Raw genomic sequence first — 13984 nt, 5'->3', positions numbered from 1 at the left:
CTTCTTGGGACAATGAATTCACGGTGTTCTTATTTCAATTTCCAGGAGTGTATCTTGTGTAGTCCGCGATGCTGCCGTAGGTTCATCTTGAAGTTACTGCATCGTCACATGGACTCATGCAATGGTTAAAAAACATCCCAGTATTTCTTGTTCACGAAGAGTTTTATTTCGCGGGCTAGATGTTCGGCGGCGAACTACATGCGTAAAATTGACTTACCACATGACTGACGTAAAACTGACCTCACACAGACATATGGCGGCGGACAAATCACCTCTATTTACATGTATGTAAACAATTACTGTCATTGTTACATATTAAGTTTTTAGATTTACAAAATTAAAATTTTTACGTACATCTTCCCAAATTACAAAGAAATTTACATGGAATGAAAGTGAATAATTTCATACAAAGACAAGAAAGAATCTGTTTATATTGAAACTATAAATTACATGTTTTATCATTGCAAGAATATATTTCGTTAATTTGCATATATCAATTTACTTACTTAAAGAATGATCATCCTATCATTTACAGCTGAACAAAACGGTTAATTTTATTGAAGGAAAGGCCTAGATTTAATTAATTAAACTTTCTACAGGTAAAGTTTTACATTTCTATATAGTAATTACAGTATTGTTAATTATCACCAATTACAACATGAGCATATTTGGTTCTGACTGAAAAATCATAATGTCATATTTCTATTAGGGATACAAATATTTTTTTTAGCTTGAAAACATAAAAATAGCTGTCTTCCGATGACTAGAAATATCGGGAATTTAATATTTAATTATTCCATAAATACAATAACAACATTATTCCTACCATGTGCCTCAAGTTTTATTACGGGATTTTTTTTTTCTAATGCGCTCTTTGGACTAGAAGTTCACCCAATATCTGTTGAGCGGTATTCCTATATATTTTGCAGTATTACAGTGTATCGTCTCCGCTCCTAGCGAGTTCCCATCTATGCAAGTGAAAAGCACAGTACACACTTGTGCCTTTCAAGAGATTTGATGTAAAACGATTTGTGTGGGAACTCCGCTGAGGCAGAACTGATGCAGCACATTGAAAAATTATTAAAAAGACACCCTTAAGAGGAATTACACACGTTAATGAAAATCTGTTTCTGACCAGAGAATGGTCCAATCTCTTATGTAGAAACCTACCCTGAAATTTTTCACACAGGAAGAACACATCGGAATAAATGCACTCGTAACATTTTAGCTGCTAAGGTGCACTGCAAGTATTTTTGCTATACAAAGAACCGCTTATAACAATGGTTTTTACGGTCCTTCCTGCATAGCGCCGATTCGGCCAATAAGCAGACATAGCCGTGACAAGAGGACCTAGCGCCGCATAGCGCCAAGTCCACATGCGAATTTTAAGCATTTGAACCACGCCAAAAATGTCACAAACCATTAATTGTTTTTGAATAACTTCCGGTTCATATCGACAACTAAAGTGTTGCAGATGTAATTGTTACACAAATGACTAGCGGGGAAAAGTAGGTCAAGGCAGTGTATAATGTTACATTACAGACGACTTTTTTTTTACCAATGAGGACTTTAATTTGTTGACATAAAATGTTTTATAACAATTTCTGTAGCGCAGTTCTTAGGTGTTTGTGTCATGCATATTTTTCTTACAATGAAACAGTTCGTTGTTTATTCCCGGTAGTAGTCACAAAGATGTGAAGTGTCTATTGGATGAGGCACACCTGATACATGAAAAATAACTGCATTCTGCTATTTCACAGAAATTATTAGTTCTATTTACACAGAACTGGAATAGGGTACAAAATGGTCATTGCTGTTATTCTGCGTATTTTGCTGCATACCGGGCATACTTGGTCAAAATGTGCTGATGCAAACTCACAACACAGAAATGACTGAAACTGAACAGATCTATTTATAAACGTGAAATAAACGTATCATAAACGTGAAATGACAGAGAGCTAAAGCAAATTATTTTGCGCTACAATTTTCTGAAAAATGTTTTAGTCTGTTAAAAAAAATTTTTATCGAGAGGCTGAGTCACACTGTTATTTCCAGGTGGAATCCAAATAATAATAACAGCCTTTCCGTCATCCTCGTAAAGACAGAGGTGTCGGAATGTCCAAGCCAAAAGTTCAACAAAACCAATTAGATAAGAGCTATGTCTCCATGTATGTAAGAAACAAAGTTTTCCCATTCAGCAGTGAACAAAAATAGCGTGAAGAAGGCACTTGCAACAGTGACTGAAACGTCGATGGTTTTGTATATTGACAATGGCGTCACAAACCCAAAAAAATATTATTGACAGTGACAATGCCCGCGGAAGCCTACGTTTACATGAAAGCAATTACTGATTTTCTGCAAATAGTAAGAAGACGTTTCGGAGGTAACATTTTAAATTATTCTGTCCCATTTTTCAGGATTTCGCTACGTCAGTTACAAGATTCTTGGAGTAAACAGTCCTTTCTTTTCAATTTTTGTACTTATTTGCGTTGTTGTTCCTGCAGAAACAGTAATTCGCTGAAACTTATCATTTACATTGTTGTATACAAATGTGACACAGTATTCATCAACTGCTCAAGCGACTGCGTCTTTTCTTCGCTCAAAATTATAAAGTGCGGTTTGCACGAAACCTGAGTTCTTGGCTTTACTCGTAGCAGTTTAGAGGATAACAAGACGATTATCTTCACATCAGCAATGAATATCCATGTGGTTTTACTTATTAATGACTTCTCCTTTACACATTTACTTGAGATAAACTTCGTAATTTTACGACTTCCTTTTCTATATAAATTCCTGAACAGGTTTAACCAGGTCGGAGAATCAGTAAATTTCACCTCAGGTGTAGTTCAGAGGTCCCAGTCTCGTAAATCTTCTTCGATATTGGCGTGCAGCTCAAAGTTTTCCAAATAGTTTTTTTCACGTTTTTGAGAGTTTCATTTCGATGCAAATATTATATTTCATATAAATCTTTCTTTCATCTATACAATTCATTTTCAGATTTTATGCAACGAAACAGGCTTTGCACACTGCTTTGTATAATCGTTTGCTCCCTCAATTGCTTAGTTAAAAACTTCATAGCCATTTCTTTCTCAATGTAAGTTATTACTCTACAGGTCTCCTTTGGGCTTGGAAAAGTACTTTATTTTTGTTCTGGACTTTAATTAGCACAAAAATCATCGTTGTTTTAGTTAGCACGACAATCATCTTTGTTAACACTTGGCGATAGCACAAATTCAACTGATAATTATTATGCGCATTAAATGAGATAACAAATTCGAGATAATAGTAACTTTGAACAACTGTGTCGAAGAAACTATCAACGGTAAGTAAAATTCGCTACTCAAATTTCGATCGCGCTATGCCGTGTTATATGTTTACCGACGTGCCGTGTTGCGCATGTACTGTGCCATCTTCTACTGCTGCGCCAGGGGTGTACATTTCTCCAGCCACTTGGCGAGCTACGAATTTCGCAAATTTCAACAATTTTTTAAATATTTGCAGTGTGTCTTAGCACCTAAAATTTTGAAATTGTGATTCCTTCGGTGTAATTATCCCATTAAAAAAAATTCAGGGTAGATTTAGACATGCTGGATTGGACAGTTCCCTTGGCAATGTTTGACGGTCACTTCGAAGTAGATCTGAGCAACGTTTCTCTATCTTGAAAACGATGTAATCGTTTTGTGAGGCTACCTGGAGTACACGCAAACAGGCGATATTGACTGATCTAAGTGGAAATCGGACAAAATGTTAACTCAGATGATGTTTAAACGAATAAAAGGAAACACGAATGGTAAGTAATCTAATGATCTATTACTGTAAGCAATATTGAAGTACGAAAAGGATATCATGCAGTCTGGGCTAACCAAAGCTGGTTCTGGTCTATTTTCCTCAACAAACTGTCTTTCTTTTCAGGATGTAGGCAGAACGGACAACCAATGTTATATCAACGAAACGTCCGAGTCCAGAGAGCGATAAATTGGGAAACTGGAATAATCAAAACAAAAATGTTGCAGTTTGAGGCAGAAAAAGCACCACTTGTGAAATTGGTTTTGTTTTATTTTGGAGATTTGCATGATCGTTACAGAGTATTTATGGATGGACACACGCAGCGCTTCGGCGTAATCAAAATTCGCACTGGCGTATGATGGTTCGGCGCCTTGTAAACAAACGAGTCCTGCTCTCGTAAAAGCAGAGATAAATGCCACTAAATTGCGTACAGAATTAAAGCTTAACAGATGGAAATTTTGAAATATGCACGCACCAAAAGGCTTAACCAGTTCCAGAACAGTAAATCATCTGGAATATCAAAATACAGGGTGATTCAAAAAGAATTCCACAACTTTAGGAATTTAAAACTCTGCAACGACAAAAGGCAGAGCTAAGCACTATCTGTCGGCGAATTAAGGGAGCTATAAAGTTTCATTTAGTTGTACATTTGTTCGCTTGAGGCGCTGTTGACTAGGCGTCAGCGTCAGTTGATGCTAAGATGGCGACCGCTCAACAGAAAGCTTTTTGTGTTATTGAGTACGGCAGAAGTGAATCGACGACAGTTGTTCAGCGTGCATTTCGAACGAAGTATGGTGTTAAACCTCCTGATAGGTGGTGTATTAAACGTTGGTATAAACAGTTTACAGAGAATGGGTGCTTGTGCAAAGGGAAAAGTTCTGGACGGCCGAGAACGAGTGATGAAAATGTAGCACGCATCCAGCAAGCATTTGTTCGCAGCCCAGGAAAATCGACTCGCAGAGCTAGCAGAGAGCTGCAAATTCCACAATCAACTGTATGGAGAGTCCTACGAAAAAGGTTAGTTATGACACCTGAAAGTCAACTACCCGATGGATCGGCCGCCAGGCAGCCCGTGACAGAGCACTTCATCACTGGCCTCCAAGAAGCCCTGATCTTACCCCCTGCGATTTTTTCTTATGGGGGTATGTTAAGGATATGGTGTTTCGGCCACCTCTCCCAGCCACCATTGATGATTTGAAACGAGAAATAACAGCAGCTATCCAAACTGTTAAGCCTGATATGCTACAGAGAGTGTGAAACGAGTTGGAGTATCGGGTTTATATTGCTCGAGTGTCTGGAGGGGGCCATATTGAACATCTCTGAACTTGTTTTTGAGTGAAAAAAACCTTTTTAAATACTCTTTGTAATGATGTATAACAGAAGGTTATATTATGTTTCTTTCATTAAATACACATTTTTAAAGTTGTGGTATTCTTTTTGAATCACCCTGTACTTTGTTTTCGCAAGAGTGCCGCTGTTGACAGGTTATCACTGCTGGAGAGTCACTGAGTCAATCACTTACTTTAAAATTAGACTGTATATGTTCAGTAAATTTTTCTAATAGACGTTCTGAAAGAAGTATATTTCATTTCAGCCCCTCATTTTTCGTTTCTTTTCATCAACTTATTGATGAAAACCATCTACTGTATTTATATCACTATTATTATGCCAATGGATGTTTTAAAGTCACAACTTCATTATCAGACCGTTCTGTCGTTTCGTAAGAACCTTTATTCCGATATCATAACACCAGAACACGGCTCTGCAATTTTTTTTCTGATTTCTTTTGTCACTCATTCATTGTATATTATCCCAACCTACACATTTTTGATATAGCAGCGTAACACGCAGCCCAGTTATGTGGGATTTAACTGAAATCTTTACGTTTCCAATTCAGTTATCGTAGCTGTGACAATACAGGGTTATTCACAACTATCTCAGCGCTTTCAGAAGACAGCTGCGAGAAATCTGTATCCGGTGAAAAAATATAAATCGTTTCATTATTACTGATTTAGTGTTTCTTTGAGTAAGTTTTTTAATTGTCAGTCGACGTTTGATTAGAATTTTATTAGAATGAGATGATTAGGGTTTGGTTTCTCATTATTTAGTTATTTATTATGTAAATTATTTAGTTATTTATTATGTAAAGACATGCATACATTATTCTGAAGTTCGCAAGTTGCTTCGACCATATAATTAGAGAACCATCTCGTGAAGCGAACGTGTTAGACCTCCTAGCAACAAACAGAACTGAATTTATCGAATCAATTAATGCAGAGGAGGGTATCAGTGATCATAAGGCTGTGATAGCAACTATGACTACCGGTTTTACACGGACTGTTAAGATAGGCAGGAATATAGTTCTGTTTAGCTTGCGGAGTGCCTAAGCAGTGCCGGCCGTTGGGGCCGAGCGGTTCTAGGCGCTTCAGTCTGTAACCGCGCTGCTGATACGGTAGCAGGTTCGAATCCTGCCTCTGGCATGGATGTGTGTGATGTCCTTAGGTTAGTTAGGTTTAAGTAGTTCTAAGTCTAGGGGACCGATGACCCCAGATGTTAAGTCCCATAGTGCTCAGAGCCATTTGAACCATTTTTGAGCCTAAGCAGTCAGCATCAGATATTCAGGGATGAGGATGAAGATGTCGAGCACAAATGGACAAAATTGTAATACATCGTTGAGTATGAATTACACGGCATGTTCTTAGGAACGTCTCAAGGGATAGAAAAGATTCGCCGCAGTTTAATAGCCGCGTTACAAAATTGCTGCGTAAACACAGAGAGCTTCATCACATATTCAACAGAAGTGAAAACGTAGCTAACAAACAGAAGCTGATCGAAGGGAAAATGAGCGTAAGGAGAGCAAAGAGAAAAGTGATCAGACGCTTTGAAAGTAAAATTTTGTCAACCGATTTGACTAAAAACTATAAGAGGTTATGGGCTTACGTAAAATCAGTAAGCGGCTCGAAATCCTGTGTTCATTCACTGAGTGACCACAGTTGTTGTTGTTGTGGTCTTCAGTCCTGAGACTGGTTTGATGCAGCTCTCCATGCTACTCTATCCTGTGCAAGCTTCTTCATCTCCCAGTAGCTACTGCAGCCTACATCCTTCTGAATCTGCTTAGTGTATTCATCTCTTGGTCTCCCCCTACGATTTTTACCCTCCACGCTGCCCTCCAATACTAAATTGGTGATCCCTTTATGCCTCAGAACATGTCCTACCAACCGATCCCTTCTTCTGGTCAAGTTGTGCCACAAACTTCTCCTCTCCCCAATCCTATTCAATACTTCCTCATTAGTTATGTGATCTACCCATCTAATCTTCAGCATTCTCCTGTAGCACCACATTTCGAAAGCTTCTATTCTCTTCTTGTCCAAACTATTTACCGTCCATGTTTCACTTCCATACATGGCTACACTCCATACAAATACTTTCAGAAATGACTTCCTGACGCTTAAATCTATACTCGATGTTAACAAATTTCTCTTCTTCAGAAACGCTTTCCTAAAGCTGCATGCCCTCGGGAAAAATTACGGCCGTAGTTTCCCCTTGCTTTCAGCCGTTCGCAGTACCAGCACAGCAAGGCCGTGTTGGTTATTGTTACAAGGCCAGATCAGTCAATAATCCAGACTGTTGCCCTTGCAACTACTGAAAAGGCTGCCGCCCCTCTTCAGGAACCACACGTTTGTCTGGCCTCTCAACAGATACCCCTCCGTTGTGGTTGTACCTACGGTACAGCTATCTGTATCGCTGAGGCACGCAAGCCTCCCCACCAACGGCAAGGTCCATGGTTCATGGGGGGGAGTGACCACACTGGTACCGAAACTAAAGAGAACAGAGAGAAGGTCTATATACTGGATTCGGTTTTCCGAACACCGTCTCTGCTTTTAATCATCGTACGAACGTCGAAATGGCAGATATCGCGCCGATCGCGGGATAAAAAGGCAACTGCCATTGCTTAGCACTGGAAAGACATCAGGGCTAGACGAGATACCTATAAGATTCTACAAAGATTATGCAAAAGAACTTGCTCGCCTCCTAGAACAAGTTTACCGTAAATCGCTGGAGCCACGAACGGTACCTAGCGAGTAGAGAAAAGTCAAGAAATGTCGTAAGACAAGGTCTATATCATTGACTTCAGTCAGTTGTAGAATTATGTAACATATTTTATGGGCAAGGATTATGACGTTTTTGGAGAACCAAGATCTTGCCTATAAATATCATGGATCCTTCAAGCAGAGATCCTACTCATCTCGCCCTGCTCCTCCATGGGATCCACAGTACCGCAAACAACGGCGCTCAGGTTGATGCCGTGTTCCTTGACTTCAGGAAGGCATTTGTCACAGCCAGACACTGCTTATTGGAAGAAAAAAAAAGAGCTTATCGGGCATCGGAGCAGATTTGCGAGTGGTTTCACGACCTCCGTGCAGGTAGAACTCGGCACTTCGCTCGCAACGGAACAAAATCGACAGATGCAAAAGGTAATTCCATGGGTACACAAGGAAGTATGATAGGACACGCAGTCTTTACAATGTGTATAAACGATCTAGTAGAAAGTGGCGGGAGTTCTGTAAGACTGTCCGCAGATGCTGGGGTTGTCTATGACAAAAGCAGCAATGCCAGAAGACAGTATCGATTTGAAGAATGACAAGCAGAGAATTGGTGAATGGTGGAGGCTCTGGCAGTTGACTCAGAACGTAAATAAATCTACTGCGCACACATAGTGAAAGAAATTCACTACCGCACGGCTAACTATTGATGATAAACTTCCAACGAATTTCACCACAGCCGTTTTTCAGACATTACGTATTTCCGATTAGTGATGCCCATACAACAAACGAGAGAATAAATAATAAGTTTGTTACCCGTATCTGGGAGAAGTAACAAAACGATTATTCACGTTGGTGTGTAGATTGTATGATTCTGGCGGTATACCATCTGACATTCGGTAAAACATCATCCCCTCAGTTCTGAAGACTATAAGAGCTGACAAGTGCGAGAATTATCACACAATCAGCCTAACAGTTCGTGTATCCAAGTTCCTGACAAGAATAATATACAGAAGAACGGAAAAGAAAATTGAGGATGTGTTAGATGACGATCAGATTGGCTTTAGGAAAGATGAAGGCACCGCAGAGGCAATTCTGACGTTGCGCTTGGTAATAGGTGCAAGGCTGAAGAAAAATCAAGACACGTTCACAGGATTTGTCAACGTGGAATAAGAATTCAACAATATGAAATGGTGCGTGAGTTTCGAATCTCCGAGGAAAATAGGCGTAAGCTGCAAAGAAAGACGGATAATATATAGTATGTACAACAGCCAAAAGCGAACTGCAAGAGTGGGAGATGAACAACGAAGTCCTCCGATTAAAAAGGGTGTAAGAGAGGGGTGTAATCTTTCGCCCCTACAGGTCAATATTTATATTTCAAGAAGGAGTGACGGAAATAAATGAAAGATTCAAGAGTGCTTGAGATTATGTTATTAACATAAATTTCAGGACATCTTAATGATATAAACGCAATCACTTGAAAATGGCATAAAATGACGAAACCTGAGTGTAATTAAATAAACAACAATACAGTCAAATGGCGATGTGTTCATTTAAAAATTATTGTAGCTCAGCAAGATCAGAAACTGTTCAAGAGTGAAATTAAAGTTCATGGTGAAAGAATATGAATTATGCGATTTGCTTATGACATTGCTGTCGTGAGCCAAAATGAAAAAGAATTACATGATCTTTTGAATGGACTGAACAGTCTAATGAGTACAGAATATGGTTTTAGAGTAAGTCGAAGAAAGACGAAAGTAATGGGAAGTAGCAGAAATGAGAACAGAGATAAACTTAACATCAGAATTTGTGAACTAGATGAAGTTATGGAATTCTGCTACCTAGGCAGCAAATTAACTCATGACAGTGTAAGCAAGGAGGACATAAAGAGATGACTAGCACTGGCATAAAGGGCATTCCTGGCCAAGAGAAGCCTACTTGTACCAAACATATGCCTTCATTTTAAGAAGAAAAGTATCTGAACGTTCTCTTGGAGCATAGGATTGTATCGTAGTGAAACATGGACTGTCTGGAAACTGGACCAGAAGAGAATTGAAGCATTTGAGATGTCGTGCTACAGACAAATGTTGAAAATTAGGTGGACTGATAAGGTAAGGAATGAGAAGGTTCTGCGCAGAATCGGAGAGGAAAGAGATGTGTGGAAAACACTGAGAGGGAGAAAGGTCAGGATGCTAAGACATCTGTTAAGATAGGAGGGAATGAGATCTGTGGTACTAGAGGCAGCTGTAGAAGGCAAAACATGTAGAAGAAGAAAGAGATTGGAATACATGCAGCCAATAACTGAGGACATAGGTTGCAATTGCTCCTCTGAGATGAAAAGGTTGGCACAGGAGGGGAATTAGTGGTGGGGCCACATCAGACAAGTCAGGAGATTGATGACTAAAAAATACTGTAGCCGCCTTTTCTGCTTTGCAGCCTTCATTGTTCATGTCGGAGTTTAACGTTACATAGTGAGTAGCAGCGCTGGCATTCGGAAGCGCCGTGGCAGTAGGGCTATTGCCGCTCTGTTACGACCACACACACAATCCTGGTCGGGTACTATATCTGTCCCAGTTCTTCCGGGTACTTCATGGCATAGAAAGTATTCTTTCTGTTTCTTTACAACAAATTAGCACAAGACGGATACTCATACTTGTGGCGTCATCTGCTTGCTCAGCAATATACGTATTTAATACGAGGGTTGCCCAGCACGTAATGCACCACCATTTTTTTCTCAGCCGTAAACAATACTACGAATGTGAAACGTTAAGACTGTATTGTTTCAAATCTCCTGAGAGTGCGCTAACTTTCCGTCACTTCCGACAGATAGTGTAGCTGCAGGACAGTTTCAAAATGGCGTCTGTAGGTGATGTACGTTACAAGCAACGCGCCGTTATTGAATTTCCCACTGCAAAGAAAGAAACTGTGAGGAATATTCACAAATGCTTGTGCCAAGACTATGGAGCATCAGTTAGTCAGCGGGCACGGAAGGCGAGATTATCAGAAGGCGGTTCGGTGGAGCTCCACGATTTGCAGCGGTCGAGGAGCCCGTCCACGGCTGTCGCACCTGACATGCTGGAGCGCGCTCATGTCATTCGCGAGGACAGACGCATTACGACTCGGCAGTTGGAGCTGCATCTGTTACTCAGTAAAGGAACTGTGGCTGCAATTATCCCGACTCTTGGATACTGTAAAGTGTGTGCAAGATGGATCCGGCGGCGTCTAACGGTGGATCACAAAGCGCACAGAAAAAAAAAGTCTTGATTTGTTGCAACGTTGTGAAGCTGAAGGGGACGCCGTCTTCTCCCGGACTGTGACAGGTGATGAAATCTGGTTTCACAATTTTGAGCCCGAAACAAAACGACAGTCGATGGAATGGAGCCATTACCACTCCCCACAGAAGAAAAAATTCAACACAGCTGCTTCAGCCGGTAAGGTCATGATCACCGTGTTCTGGGACTGTGAAGGTGTGATTCTCATTGATATGATGCCATGAGCATATGTCAGCACATTAACAAACCTCGAGACGCGCTTCCAGCGATTTTGGCGCCACAGCAATTCAGATGTTTTGCTCAAGACGATAACGCTCGGCCCCACACAAGTCTGAGGACTTCTGAACACCGCAAAACAGGGTTGGATAGTGTTACAGTCTGGAACCGAGCGGCCGCTACGGTCGCAGATTCGAATCCTGCCTCGGGCATGGATGTGTGTGATGTCCTTAGGTTAGTTACGTTTAAGTACTTCTGAGTTCTAGCGGACTGATGACCTGAGATATTAAGTCCCATAGTGCTCAGACACACGTAACGTGTATCCACAGGACATGTGGCCTGTAATTGAAGAAGTGTCATGATGATCTCTCCATTGGCAAAAGATTCCGGAATAGTCCCCCATTCGCATCTCCGGGAGGGGACTGCCAAGGGAGAGGTTACCATGGGAAAAAGATTGAATAATCAACGAAAGGATAACGTTCTACGAGTCGGGGCGTGGAATGTCAGAAGCTTGAACGTGGTAGGGAAACTAGAAAATCTGAAAAGGGAAATGCAAAGGCTCAATCCAGATATAGTAGGGGTCAGTGAAGTGAAGTGGAAGGAAGACAAGGATTTCTGGTCAGATGAGTATCGGGTAATATCAACAGCAGCAGAAAATGGTGTAACATGTGTAGGATTCGTTATGAATAGGAAGGTAGGGCAGAGGGTGTGTTACTTTGAACAGTTCAGTGACCGGGTTGTTCTAATCACAATCGACAGCAGACCAACACCGACAACGATAGTTCAGGTATACATGCCGACGTCGCAAGCTGAAGATGAACAGATAGAGAAAGTGTATGAGGATATTGAAAGGGTAATGCAGTATGTAAAGGGGGACAAAAATCTAATAGTCATGGGTGACTGGAATGCAGTTGTAGGGGAAGGAATAGAAGAAAAGGTTACAGGAGAATATGAGCTTGGGACAAGGAATGAAAGAGGAGAAAGACTGATTGAGCTCTGTAACAAGTTTCAGCTAGTAATAGCGAATACCCTGTTCAAGAATCATAAGAGGAGGAGGTAAACTTGGAAAAGGCCGGGAGATACGGGAAGATTTCTATTAGATTACATCATGGTCAGACATAGATTCTGAAATCAGATACTGGATTGTAAGGCGTATCCAGGAGCAGATATAGACTCAGATCACAATATAGTAGTGATGAAGAGTAGGCTGAAGTTCAAGACATTAGTCAGGAAGAATCAATACGCAAAGAAGTGGGATACGGAAGAACTAAGGAATGATGAGATACGTTTGAAGTTCTCTAACGCTATAGATACAGCAATAAGGAATAGCGCAATAGGCAGTACAGTTGAAGAGGAATGGACATCTCTAAAAAGGGCCATCACAGAAGTTGGGAAGGAAAACATAGGTACGAAGAAGGTAGCTGCGAAGAAACCATGGCTAACAGGAGAAATACTTCAGTTGATTGATGAAAGGAGGAAGTACAAACATGTTCCGGGAAAATCAGGAATACAGAAATACAAGTCGCTGAGGAATGAAATAAATAGGAAGTGCAGGGAAGCTAAGACGAAATGGCTGCAGGAAAAATGTGAAGACATCTGCCTAGTTAATACTAGGGAGAAATCCAATCTGCATGTGGAATGCACTTCCTTGACTCTTGTGCAGAAAGGAGTGCAGTATTCTGCTGCATCCATTTTCAATAAGCTACCACAAGAACTCAAAAATCTTAGCAGTACCCCAAACACTTTTAAGTCTAAACTGAAGAGTTTCCTCATGGCTCACTCCTTCTATTCTGTCGAGGAGCTCCTGGAAGAGCTAAAAAATTAAGCAAATTCCAGTGTTACATTGTTGATTTTCTTTATTTAAATTTACGACTTGTCACCTGAATATGTTTTTTTATATTTCATTTCATCTGTTTCTAATATCGTGTTATAATTTCTGTATTGACTCGTTCCATGACCATGGAGACTTCTCCTTAATTTGGTCCCACGGAACAATAAATAAATAAATAAAAAGATATGATTGTCGGAAGGACAGACTCAGCGTACAGGAAAGTCAAAGCAACCTTTGGTGACATTAAAAGCAACGGTGGTAACATTAAGAGTGCAACGGGAATTCCACTGTTAAATGCAGAGGAGAGAGCAGATAGGTGGAAAGAATACATTGAAAGCCTCTATGAGGGTGAAGATTTGTCTGATGTGATAGAAGAAGAAACAGGAGTCGATTTAGAAGAGATAGGGGATCCAGTATTAGAATCGGAATTTAAAAGAGCTCAAAAATGGTTCAAATGGCTCTGAGCACTATGGGACTTAACTGCTAAGGTCATCAGTCCCCTAGAACTTAGAACTACTTAAACCTAACTAACCTAAGGACATCACACACATCCATGCCCGAGGCAGGATTCGAACCTGCGACCGTAGCGGCCACGCGGTTCCAGACTGTAGCGCCTTTAACCGCTTGGCCACCACGGCCGGCAAAAATTAAAAGAGCTTTGGAGGACTTACGGTCAAATAAGGCAGAAGGGATAGATAACATTCCATCAGAATTTCTAAAATAATTGGGGGAAGTAGCAACAAAACGACTATTCACGTTGGTGTGTAGAATATATGAGTCTGGCAATATACCATCTGACTTTCGGAAAAGCATCATCCACACAATTCCGAAGACGG

The sequence above is a fragment of the Schistocerca cancellata genome, chromosome 10, assembly GCF_023864275.1.
Source record: "Schistocerca cancellata isolate TAMUIC-IGC-003103 chromosome 10, iqSchCanc2.1, whole genome shotgun sequence".
Taxonomy (NCBI): domain Eukaryota; kingdom Metazoa; phylum Arthropoda; class Insecta; order Orthoptera; family Acrididae; genus Schistocerca; species Schistocerca cancellata.
The sequence above is the reverse complement of the archived record's forward strand: the minus strand, read 5'-3'. Positions refer to the sequence as shown.